The sequence below is a fragment of the Coregonus clupeaformis genome, chromosome 27, assembly GCF_020615455.1.
Source record: "Coregonus clupeaformis isolate EN_2021a chromosome 27, ASM2061545v1, whole genome shotgun sequence".
In the NCBI taxonomy this organism is placed as follows: Eukaryota; Metazoa; Chordata; class Actinopteri; order Salmoniformes; family Salmonidae; genus Coregonus; species Coregonus clupeaformis.
In genome coordinates this window covers 50375169-50387668 of record NC_059218.1, presented here as the reverse complement: position 1 = coordinate 50387668, position 12500 = coordinate 50375169, and the positions used below count along the sequence as shown (strand labels likewise).

Here is a 12500-nt window from a genome sequence, read left to right as displayed (position 1 = left end):
CACAGGGGTGGGGGGGAGTAGGAGTAAGGGGGGGTAGGGAGAGTAAGCAGACAAGGAGAGAGCAGACTGAAATCTGAAAGAGAGGGGGAGGTAAGAAGGGATGGAGCGCGAGAGAGAGAGACAGCGAGAGAGAGAGAGAGTCAGTGAGAGAGAGAGAGAGAGAGAGAGTGACAGCAGAGAGAGAGAGAGAGAGAGAGAGAGAGAGAGAGAGAGAGAGAGACAGCGAGAGAGAGTCAGTGAGAGAGAGACAGCGAGAGACGGGTGGATGGGCTTTGGATTCAAGTAATGTTAGCTAACACTCCATAATTCATTCACCCAGTGGGCTTTCTTAGATTGATCAAGCAAATCAACCATAGTCTCAAACACTATCAACAGAGCATACAGCTGGATATCACACATACACACGCACACACACACACACACACACATTACAGTACGTCTGTTTCTAATGATAATCTCTGTAATTGTACTGTTTGTTACATTTGAGTAACATACTTAATTAATTTAGTAAGATATACTGTTTTATAGTGCAGGCTATCACAACAAACACACATACATAAACACACAGACACACAGACAGACACACACACACACACACACACACACAGGTCTGCGAGAGACAGAGAGTGTGTGTCTGTGAGGGTGCGTATCTGTGTTGAGTGTTTATGTGTGTCGATCTCATAAACCCAAAGGGGATTTCACACCACTGTGCAGCTATCCAAGATCTCCCAGATGGTGCTATAACACACACACACACACACACACACACACACACACACATACACACCCTGGCAGATACCAGCCAGGTCACCCGTGATACAAGTCAGTATTCGACATCCATCCATGTCTGAGGACGTCGGGAGATGACGTGGAAACTGGCCACTAAGTAGGTTTCAGTTTTGCTAGTGTATTGGTGTAAGCATCGGCCTCTGGTGCCGAAGGTTGCATGTTTTTGTTTTAAGCCTATTCCAAACCTTGAGCCTTACCTTAACCATTCAGAGTTAATGCCTAAACATAACCCTAACTTTTAAAATGTGGAGTTAATGCATAAACTTAACCGTTTGGAAGAACGTTTGGAAGAACATATGGATTACATAGAAAACGTGAGATTAGGACATGCTAGATGTAACCCTTCATCTGCTATGATCTCTTACTGCTGATTCCTCCATGGTTCTCCGTTATCCATTCCTCCACGTCAGGGGGCCACCAGCCACACTGTAGCCCAGTGAGAGCACTCCTCTCTGGGCATGATTCAAGGGATGAGGAGGGTGGGGTGGTTCTATGGCTAGGGTCATGCCATGGGTGAATAAGATACCTCTAAGCTGGCAGTGAGGGTGAAGCACAGCTGTCACTGTGGCTTCCATACTAACAGGGGGCCAGATGTAAAAAAATAAAAAGTTAATTGCACAGGGGCCGGACATTTTCCACATGTGATTATTCTTCGGTAGAACTGTATAAAAAAGCAACACACAAACTCCAATAAAGCACTTTTGTTAAAATTAAATGTTGCTAAAAGTAATTAAGTGGAGGGTGCTCAACCAACGTGAGTCAAGGTGCAAAAAAATAAAAAAGTGCTTATCATTGAAAAGGCGAAACGCTCGCTCACCATTTTAACTATTAAAAGCTTCTTAAAATGAATTAGGTCATTTTAAAATAATCTGAAAACCAAGCGTCTTAATAAATAACACAAAGAAATGTCAAATCAGGTAATGCCAAATTCCAGTCTGAAGGAAGCTGTAACGATCCCGGCAGTCTGAGTCGGGTCCTGTCTGTGGACTAGTTTTTCTGCTCGTGATCTCCAGTTTCCCGAGGGTTCTGGAACGCTCCGGGGAGCTCTCTTGATTTCCGCACCTGCATCCCATCAGCAATCTGCACACCTGGTCCTGATCATCACCCTTCTTAGGCTCTGGCCTAACATCCATTCCCTGCCGGATCGTTAGCCATGAACAGTAGGTTTACCAGAGTATCAGTCGTAGAGCTTCTAGCGTTAGTTTTTGTTGTTTTGCACCTTGTTGATTTGTTGTTTACTTACCTCCGTTTTGTTCCATCTGCAGTCACTCGTCCGGAACCTTCATCCAACCTCTGCCTGGTGGTCGGCGGCTGCCGAGCCACGATTGGATCAACCACTGCACCCCAACAACTAATCAACGCCGCCCGCTCTGTTCCCTGGATTATTCAGCATCACTCTTGAACTTGTAAATAAACACTCACCTTCGTTTCAACTTACCTTGTCCTGGTCTGCTTCTGGGTTCTGGCTTTGTAACTCGTGACAGAACGATCCGGCCAGTAATGAACCCAGCGGACCTGGACTCTGTTCGCCATGCCATTACCCATCAGGAGAAGATGTTGGGCCATCATAGCACGGAGCTACAGGAGATCGCGTTGGCAGTTCGGAACCTTTCTACCGGTCTGACGGAGGTCCAGAACCAGCGCGAGTTTCCGGTGGAGGATCCACTACCGGTTTCACCCATCTCGCCTGCCGCGTCTGGAGCGGTGTCCTTCCCGTGAGCCCAAGGTTCCGACGCCGGATAAATATGAGGGGGAGCTGGGAAGATGCCGTTCTTTCCTTATGCAGTGTGGGTTAGTGTTCGATCTACAGCCCTACTCTTATGCCACAGACAAGGCTAGGATAGCCTTTGTGATTGAGTTGCTGCGTGGTCGAGCGCTGGAGTGGGCTTCAGCCGTTTGGGAACGACTAAGACCCCTGCATGGCTTCATACCCGGGGTTCACGGCCGAGCTGAGGAAGCTTTTCGACCATTCCGTCCGAGGGAGGGACGCAGCTAGGCGCCTGTTTTCGCTTCACCAAGGAACTCGCAGCGTGGCCGACTTCGTGATCGAGTTCAAGACGTTGGCTGTGGAGAGTGGGTGGAATGAGGAGTCTCTGCAAGCGGCCTTCTACCAGGGTCTGTCGGAGCAGCTCAAGGATGAGTTGATCTCCTATCCGGAGCCTAGTGACCTGGACAGCTTGGTAGCCTTGTCTATTCGGGTGGATAATCGAGTCCGAGAGCGAAGGAGGGAGAAGCAATGGGGTCCGTCCAATCGATCAGCTTCTCAGGTTCCAGTCGGGTCGGGGATTGGTCCAGAATACGTCGATCATCGTCCACCACACAGGATTAGTGGAGAGGTCCTGTCTCCCAGTCGGAACCAATGCAAGTAGGGGCGGCACGGGTTAACCAAGGAGGAACGCCAACTCAGACGTAGGACTAACTGTTGCCTCTACTGTGGTGGTTCGGGACATTACCTCGCCACCTGTTCCCGGCGGTCGTCAAACTGCGCGGCTCGCTAAAGTTGGGAGGACTTTTAGCGAGCCAGTTTCGACCTCTCAATACCTCTGTCAGACCCCGTTTCCCGGCTACCCTTGTGAACAGGAATCAGAGCTTAGCGATTAACGCTTTTATCGATTCAGGTGCCGATGGAAGCTTTCTTGATGCCGAGTTGGTGGAACAGCTGGGGCTTTCCAAGGAGCAATTGCCGGAAGCCATTGAAGGCGACCACTCTGAACGGCAGTAGGCTGGCACGTATCACGATGAGGACTGAACCGGTTAAGATGCTGTTGTCGGGGAATCATTCGGAGATGATTTCATTCTTCATTCTGCCGTCTTCCCATGTTCCTCTGGTCCTTGGATACCCCTGGCTGAAGGAACACAATCCCACGTTCGATTGGGTGACGGGCAAGGTAACGAGTTGGAGCCTTGATTGTCATGCTAACTGTCTCAAGACTGCCTGTCCCCATTCGGTTCCCAGTCAGGTGATTGAGGTTAAACCCCCAGATTTGTCCCTGGTTCCCGAGACATATCACGATTTGGGGGAAGTGTTCAGTAAGCAGAAGGCTCTGTCACTCCCTCCCCACCCGACCATATGATTGTGCCATCAACCTGTTCCCTGGAGCGGTCTACCCCAAGGGAAGGTTATACAGTATCTCCCGCCCTGAACGTGAGGCTTTGGAGACCTACATCAAGGAGTCCCTAGCTGCTGGTCTCGTTCGTCCTCGTCATCACCCCTGGGGGCAGGATTCTTCTTTGTGGGTAAGAAGGATGGCTCTCTTCGACCGTGTATTGATTATCGGGGGTTGAATGACATCACGGTCAAGAACAAGTATCCCCTGCCCTTGATGAGTTCTGCCTTCGACTCCTTACAGGGTGCTACGGTGTTCACCAAGCTAGACCTACGCAATGCGTATCACATGGTCCGGATCAGAGAGGGAGACGAGTGGTTGACGGGTTTCAATACACCGATGGGTCACTTGAGTATCAGGTGATGCCGTTTGGACTGACCAATGCTCCAGCGGTATTCCAGAGTATGGTGAACGACGTCCTGAGAGATATGATCGGTCTCTTTGTGTTTGTTTATCTGGATGACATTCTGATCTTCTCGAAGGAACCTTCCGACCCACGTCCAGCATGTCCGGCAGGTTCTGCAGCGATTGTTGGAGAATCGCCTGTTCGTGAAGGCCGAGAAGTGCGAGTTTCACGCCCACACGACATCCTTTCTCGGGTACATCATCTCCAGGGGAGAGATTAGGATGGACCAGGAGAAGGTTAGAGCGGTTCTGGAATGGGCCCAGCCCGGTACGAGATTGCAGCTCCAGAGATTTTTGGGGTTTGCGAATTTCTACCGCAGATTCATCCGGGATTACAGCCGTGTGGCCGCTCCGTTAACTGCCTTGACTTCCAGTATCAGGAGCTTCAAGTGGAATCCGGAGGCGGATCGAGCGTTTCTGGATTTGAAGAGGCGATTCACCAACGCACCGATTCTCTCTCAACCGGACACGGCCCGTCAGTTCGTCGTTGAAGTGGACCGCGTCTGATGTGGGAGTTGGCGCCATCCTGTCGCAGCGATGCTCCACGGACAGTAAACTCCATCCCTGCGCCTACTACTCTCGTCGCCTTTCGCCTGCGGAGAGGAATTACGATGTGGGTAACCGGGAGCTTCTCGCGGTGAAACTTGCCTTGGAGGAGTGGCGCCACTGGTTGGAGGGGGCGGAGCAACCGTTTATTGTCTGGACTGACCACAAGAATCTTGCTTACGTGCAATCGGCTAGACGTCTCAACTCCCGTCAGGCCAGGTGGTCGTTGTTTTTCGGACGATTCAATTTTTTCCCTGACGTTCCGACCTGGATCTAAGAACGGCAAGGCGGACGCCTTGTCTCGGATGTTCTCCAAGACGGAGGAGAGTGGGTCCAAGACCGAGACAATTCTCCCCCGGAACTGCGTCGTGGGAGCTGTTCGGTGGAAGATTGAGGAGGAGGTGATGGCGGCCCTTCGGACGCAGCCCGGTCCGGTAACGGTCCACCCGGTCGGTTGTTTGTGCCTGAGTCGGTTCGTCCTGCGGTCCTCAAATGGTCCCACGCCAGCAAGATGGCTTGTCACCCTGGCGTGGCTCGGACGATGGCGTTTCTTCGCAGACGTTTTTGGTGGCCTGCCATGGCCGAGGATACTCGGGGGTTATGTTGCTGCCTGTCCAGTGTGTGCGCAGAATAAGAGTACCAATCGGCCCAGCTCTGGACTACTTCACCCCCTTCCTATTCCCCGGCGACCATGGTCGATCTGGCCCTGGACTTTGTCACTGGGTTGCCCGCTTCTGAGGGGAACACGGTCGTTCTGACTATCGTGGACAGATTCAGCAAGTTCGCCCACTTTGTGCCAATTGCCAAGCTTCCCTCTGCCTCGGAGACGTCCGAGATCCTGGTTAGGGAGGTTTTCAGGGTCCACGGTTTGCCCAGTGATATCGTTTCCGACCGTGGCCCTCAGTTTACCTCTGCTGTCTGGAAGTCCTTCTGTTTGGCCATTGGAGCTACAGTCAGTCTCACATCTGGTTTTCACCCCCAATCTAATGGTCAGGCGGAGAGAGCCAACCAGAAGATGGAATCCACGCTACGCTGCCTGGTCTCTTCCAACCCCACCTCCTGGGTCTCTCAGTTGCCTTGGGTTGAGTATGCCCACAATACTCTCCCCTACATCTGCCACTGGGATGTCTCCCTTCCAGTGCCTGTATGGCTACCAACCTCCCCTTGTTCCCTTCTCAGGAGAAGGAGCTCTCAGTGCCTTCTGTTCAGGCCCATATTGTCGTTGCCACCGGACCTGGCATCGGGCCAGAAAGGCACTCCTTAGAGTTTCGGACCGGTATCAGCTCCAGGCGAATCGTCGCCGGATCCCCGCTCCCACCTATACCATCGGAGATAGGGTCTGGTTGGCCACACGGGATCTTCCTTTACGGACTGAGTCTAGGAAGTTGTTACCGAAGTTCATTGGTCCGTTTGTGGTGGAGAAGGTGATCAATCCGGTGGCAGTTCGACTCAAACTCCCGAGGACGCTCAGAGTCCATCCCACCTTTCATGTCTCCTGCCTCAAGCCTGTTTTCCTCAGTCCTCTGTTGCCTCCTCCGCCTCCTCCTCCTCCTCCTCGGATGATCGGAGGTGGTCCTGCCTACACGGTGCGACGATCATGGATTCCAGACGGCGGGGCCGGGGTTTCCAGTATCTCGTGGACTGGGAGGGGTATGGTCCTGAAGAGAGGAGTTGGATTCCGCGGCGACAGATCCTAGATGCTGACCTCATCCGTGACTTCTACCGCCTCCATCCTGGCGCTCCGGGAGTCCGCCCGGTGGCGTTCGTCGGAGGGGGGTACTGTAACGATCCCGGCAGTCTGAGTCGGGTCCTGTCTGTGGACTAGTTTTTCTGCTCGTGATCTCCAGTTTCCCGAGGGTTCTGGAACGCTCCGGGGAGCTCTCTTGATTTCCGCACCTGCATCCCATCAGCAATCTGCACACCTGGTCCTGATCATCACCCTTCTTAGGCTCTGGCCTAACATCCATTCCCTGCCGGATCGTTAGCCATGAACAGTAGGTTTACCAGAGTATCAGTCGTAGAGCTTCTAGCGTTAGTTTTTGTTGTTTTGCACCTTGTTGATTTGTTGTTTACTTACCTCCGTTTTGTTCCATCTGCAGTCACTCGTCCGGAACCTTCATCCAACCTCTGCCTGGTGGTCGGCGGCTGCCGAGCCACGATTGGATCAACCACTGCACCCCAACAACTAATCAACGCCGCCCGCTCTGTTCCCTGGATTATTCAGCATCACTCTTGAACTTGTAAATAAACACTCACCTTCGTTTCAACTTACCTTGTCCTGGTCTGCTTCTGGGTTCTGGCTTTGTAACTCGTGACAGAAGCTTTGAATTCACTTCTCTCAGTCATTTTTTCTCACCCTCCCTTCATTCAGACAGGAAAACAGAAGCTTAAACCGTTCAAACGCTAAATTCATATGAAAAAAACATGCCACATAGGTGCTAGAAACTGCAGAAAAAAACACTAGAAACGACACTATAGACAGCCACCATAGTCCTTGTCATTTTGGCACATGTATGTTTCTGTATGGTTGTGTCCATCCCTTGGTCAAACTGTGGTAATCTGTTGACCATTTCTGTGTTCAGAATGGAATGTTTTTTGATCATTGTTGTAAAAAGATGGTTCTCAGCTCTTCAGATGTTTTGGTCTTTCTTGTCTTAATTATAAAATGTACTTACACTATAAACATGCTGACGGTTTCCTCTCTCTCTCTCACTGTCTCTCTCTCTCTGTATCTCTCTCTCTGTCTCTCCCCTCTCTCTCTCTCTCTCTCTCTCTCTCTCTCTCTCTCTCTCTCCCCTCTCTCTCCCCCTCTCACCCTTTCTCCCCCTCTCTCTCCCCTTGTCTCTCTCTCACTCTCTCTCTCTCCCCCCATCTCTCTCTCTCCCCCTCTCTCTCTCTCTCTCCCCCATCTCTCTCTCGCTTTCTCTCTCTCTCTCCCCCCCTCTCTCTCGCTCTCTCACTCTCTTTCTCGCTCTCTCTCTCCCCCTCTCTCTCCCTCCCTCCCTCCCTCCCTCCCTCCTTCCCTCCCTCCCTCCCTCCCTCCCTCCCTCCCTCCTCTCTGTCCTTCTCTTCCCACTTTCCAGTGTCTCTGCAGGATATCAACATGCGCAAGGCGTTCAAGAGCAGTACCATCCAGGACCAGCAGGTGGTGTCACGGACCTCAATCCCTAACCCTGTTGTAGAGATGTACCAACGTGGTGACAAACCTCCGCCTCTCAACATACTCAGCCCCTATAGGTCAGTATACTTCCTCCTTTCAATATAGTAAGCCCCTATTGGTCAGTAGGTAACTAGGACCAACAGGTGGTGTCGAGAACCTCAGTTCATAATACTGTGGTGGAGATGTACCATCGCCAAAGAGATGGAAAGAGGCCTCATCTTTGTATCTGTGCCATTATAGCATCTGTGACAGCATGGGCAGCACCATGAGACTATCTCCATTTTGTAGTCCATTTTCTTCTTCACGATTGGCTGATCCTTCCTGATGACCCGGTTGGACATGACTCCAACAGGGTCACCAGGAGGGATCAGCCAATGAAGTTGGAAGTCCCTCCCAGTTGACTACATTACAATGGTGGAAGTCCTCAATGGTGCTGACCATGCTGATACTGCCTTTTGGCCACTAGAGGCCTCTATCGCTCTCTATGACCATTGCTGTGACAAACCTCCACCTCTCAACATCCTCAGTCCCTTTAGATCATTATACTCAGCCCCTACAGGTCAGTACTTCAGTATACTTATCTTCTATTGGTTAATTAGACCTCAGTCCCAACCCTGTGGTAGAGACATGGAGATAGATCGAGGACTAGTACCAAAAAGCCTGTTTTAGCATGGGCAGCCCCATTAAGGACTTTTGTTGTGGAAAATAATCACTATACTTTATTAAAAATCAAAGTTCTTCCAGAGTTTTTGTAGAATCGAGATTGACTTTCTTTACAATTTCAACAAAGCCAGGCTAGTCTACACATTAGCCCCCCTCTCTCTCTCTCTCTCTCCCTCTATATAGTCTCCTTCACACACAAATCCTAGCTTAAAATCCCTCCCTCTTCAGTTTCCCGTTCTTTATCGCTCCGCCCACTTCCTTTGTATATGATGGCGGATAAATTCGACTTTCATTCAGTTCAGAATCAATAGTAATAGAATCAATCAATCCCTTATCTTGCAAAAACACTCATGTTTAGTTTAAACTCTGTTCAACCCTGGCTCTCCCTCCACTTTGTTTGAGGAGAGAGGCAAAAGGCCACAGTCTGGTTTCAGTCTCTGATAAGGTAGGACAGCCATGGATTTAAGTAAGAACGAGCAATTTGACCCTAGGTCAGATTCCCACTTCACCCACACACACACACAGTGAAATTAACCAATTAAGTTATTGCCTAGCAACAGAGAATTCTAACTATATGTTTGTGATTAACTCAGTTGTATCTCATAGTCCACTAAAAATCTCCCTCACTTTCACCATTTTGAAGGAGTCAACTGGGTGGGACTTCCTATGGGTTAAGGAAGGATCACATAATTCCATCCAGGTCATCAGGAGGAATCAGCCAATGAATTATACTAATGAACAAACATTCCATAACTGCAGATGGCAATAAATCGCCAACCTTGGCTTTATACCTGTTCCAACAACACACTCTAGGTGGAAGTGTGCTCCCTTTCAGTTTGTTTGCCAACTCATAGAAGTAGTCAATCAATCAATCAAATTTATTTTATAAAGCCCTTTTTACATCAACAGTTGTCACAAAGTGCTTATACAGAAGCCGAGCATAAAACCTCAAAGAGCAGTCAATGCAGATGTAGAAGCACGTTTGGATAGGAATAACTCCCTAGAAGGACAGGAACCTAGAAAGAAACCTAGAGAGCATCCAGGCTCTGAGGGGTAGCCAGTCCTCTTCTGGCTGTGCTGTGTGGAGATTATAAGAGTACATGGCCATTAAGGCCAGATCGTTCTTCAAGATGTTCAAACGTTCATAGATGACCAGCAGGGTCAAATAATAATCACAGTGGTTATACAGTCGTGGTCAAAAGTTTTGAGAATGACACAAGTATTGGTCTTCACAAAGTTTGCTGCTTCAGTGTTATGAGATATTTTTTTTCAGATTTTACTATGGTATTCTGAATTATAATTACAAGCATTCCATAAGTGTCAAAGGCGTTTATTGACAATTACATTAAGTTTATGCAAAGAGTCAATATTTGCAGTGTTGACCCTTCTTTTTCAAGACCTCTGCAATCCGCCCTGGCATGCTGTCAATTAACTTCTGGGCCACATCCTGACTGATGGCATCCCATTCTTGCATAATCAATGCTTAGAGTTTGTCAGAATTTGTGGGTTTTTGTTTGTCCACCCGCCTCTTGAGGATCGACCACAAGTTCTCAATGGGATTAAGGTCTGGGGAATTTCCTGGCCATGGACCCAAAATGTAGATGTTTTGTTCCCTGAGCCACTTAGTTATCACTTTTGCCTTATGGCAAAGTGCTCCATCATGCTGGAAAAGGCATTGGTCGTCACCAAACTGTTATTGGATGGTTGGGAGAAGTTGCTCTCGGAGGATGTGTTGGTACCATTCTTTATTCATGGCTGTGTTCTTAGGCAAAATTGTGAGTGAACCCACTCCCTTGGCTGAGAAGCAACCCCACACATGAATGGTCTCAGGATGCTTTACTGTTGGCATGACACAGGACTGATGGTAGCGCTCACCTTGTCTTCTCCGGACAAGGTGTTTTCCGGATGCCCCAAACAATCGGAAAGGGGATTCATCAGAGAAAATGACTTTACCCCAGTCCTCAGCAGTCCAATCCCTGTACCTTTTGCAGAATATCAGTCTGTCCCTGATGTTTTTCCTGGAGAGAAGTGGCTTCTTTGCTGCCCTTCTTGACACCAGGCCATCCTCCAAAAGACTTCGCCTCACTGTGCGTGCAGATGCAGTCACACCTGCCTTCTGCCATTCCTGAGCAAGCTCTGCACTGGTGGTGCCCCGATCCCGCAGCTGAATCAACTTTAGGAGAAGGTCCTGGCGCTTGCTGGACTTTCTTGGGCACCCTGACGCCTTCTTCACAACAATTGAACCTCTCTCCTTGAAGTTCTTGATGATCCGATAAATGGTTGATTTAGGTGCAATCTTACTAGCAGCAATATCCTTGCCTGTGAAGCCCTTTTTGTGCAAAGTAATGATGACGGCACGCGTTTCCTTGCAGGTAACCATGGTTAACAGAGGAAGAACAATGATTTCAAGCACCACCCTCCTTTTAAAGCTTCCAGTCTGTTATTCTAACTCTATCAGCATGACAGAGTGATCTCCAGCCTTGTCCTCGTCAACACTCTCACCTGTGTTAACAAGAGAATCACTCTGTCATTCTCAAAACTTTTGACCACGACTGTAGAGGGTGCAACAGGTCAGTTGATTCAGAGGTCGAGACAACAGGTGAGAGAGAGATAAATAGAGACTATTGAAGTATAGATACTGGGGACTGAGACATGGGGGGTCGGGGGACACTGTGGCCCCATCCAACGATACCCCCGGAAAGGGCCAACCAGTCAGGATATAACCCCACCCACTTTGCCAAAGCACAGCCCCCACACCACCAAAGGGATATCAAGAGACACCAACTTACTACTCAGACAAGGCTGAGTATTTGTATTTGTATTTATTAGGGATCCCTATTAGTTGTTGCCAAAGTATTTGATCCCCTGCTGACTTTGTACGTTTGCCCACTGACAAAGAAATGATCAGTCTATAATTTTAATGGTAGGTTTATTTGCACAGTGAGAGACAGAATAACAACAACAAAATCCAGAAAAACGCATGTCAAAAATGTTATCAATTGATTTGCATTTTAATGAGGGAAATAAGTATTTGACCCCCTCTCAGTCAGAAAGATTTCTGGCTCTCAGGTGTCTTTTATACAGGTAACGAGCAGAGATTAGGAGCACACTCTTAAAGGGAGTGCTCCTAATCTCAGTTTGATACCTGTATAAAAGACACCTGTCCACAGAAGCAATCAATCAATCAGATTCCAAACTCTCCACCATGGCGAAGACCAAAGAGCTCTCTAAGGATGTCAGGGACAAGATTGTAGACCTACACAAGGCTGGAATGGGCTACAATACCATCCCCAAGCAGTTTGGTAAGAAAGTGACAACAGTTGGTGCAATTATTCGCAAATGGAAGAAACACAAAATAACTGTCAATCTCCCTCGGCCTGGGGCTCCATGCAAGATCTCACCTCGTGGAGTTGCAATGATCATGAGAACGGTGAGGAATCAGCCCAGAATTACACGGGAGGATCTTGTCAATGATCTCAAGGCAGCTGGGACCATAGTCACCAAGAAAACAATTGGTAACACACTACGCCGTGAAGGACTGAAATCCTGCAGCGCCCGCAAGTTCCCCCTGCTCAAGAAAGCACATATACAGGGCCGTCTGAAGTTTGCCAATGAACATCTGAATGATTCAGAGGAGAACTGGGTGAAAGTGTTGTGGTCAGATGAGACCAAAATCGAGCTCTTTGACCTCAACTCAACTCGCCATGTTTGGAGGAGGAGGAATGCTGCCTATGACCCCAAGAACACCATCCCCACCGTCAAACATGGAGGTGGAAACATTATGCTTTGGGGGTGTTTTTCTTCTAAGGGGACAGGACAACTTCACCGCA

The 12500-nt window shown here is 49.1% G+C and overlaps 1 pseudogene; it reads left to right on the top strand.

Annotated features, from left to right (window-relative positions):
• The window catches only part of LOC121554674, a 65839-nt pseudogene that overhangs the window by 31870 nt on the left and 21469 nt on the right, over nt 1-12500 (top strand).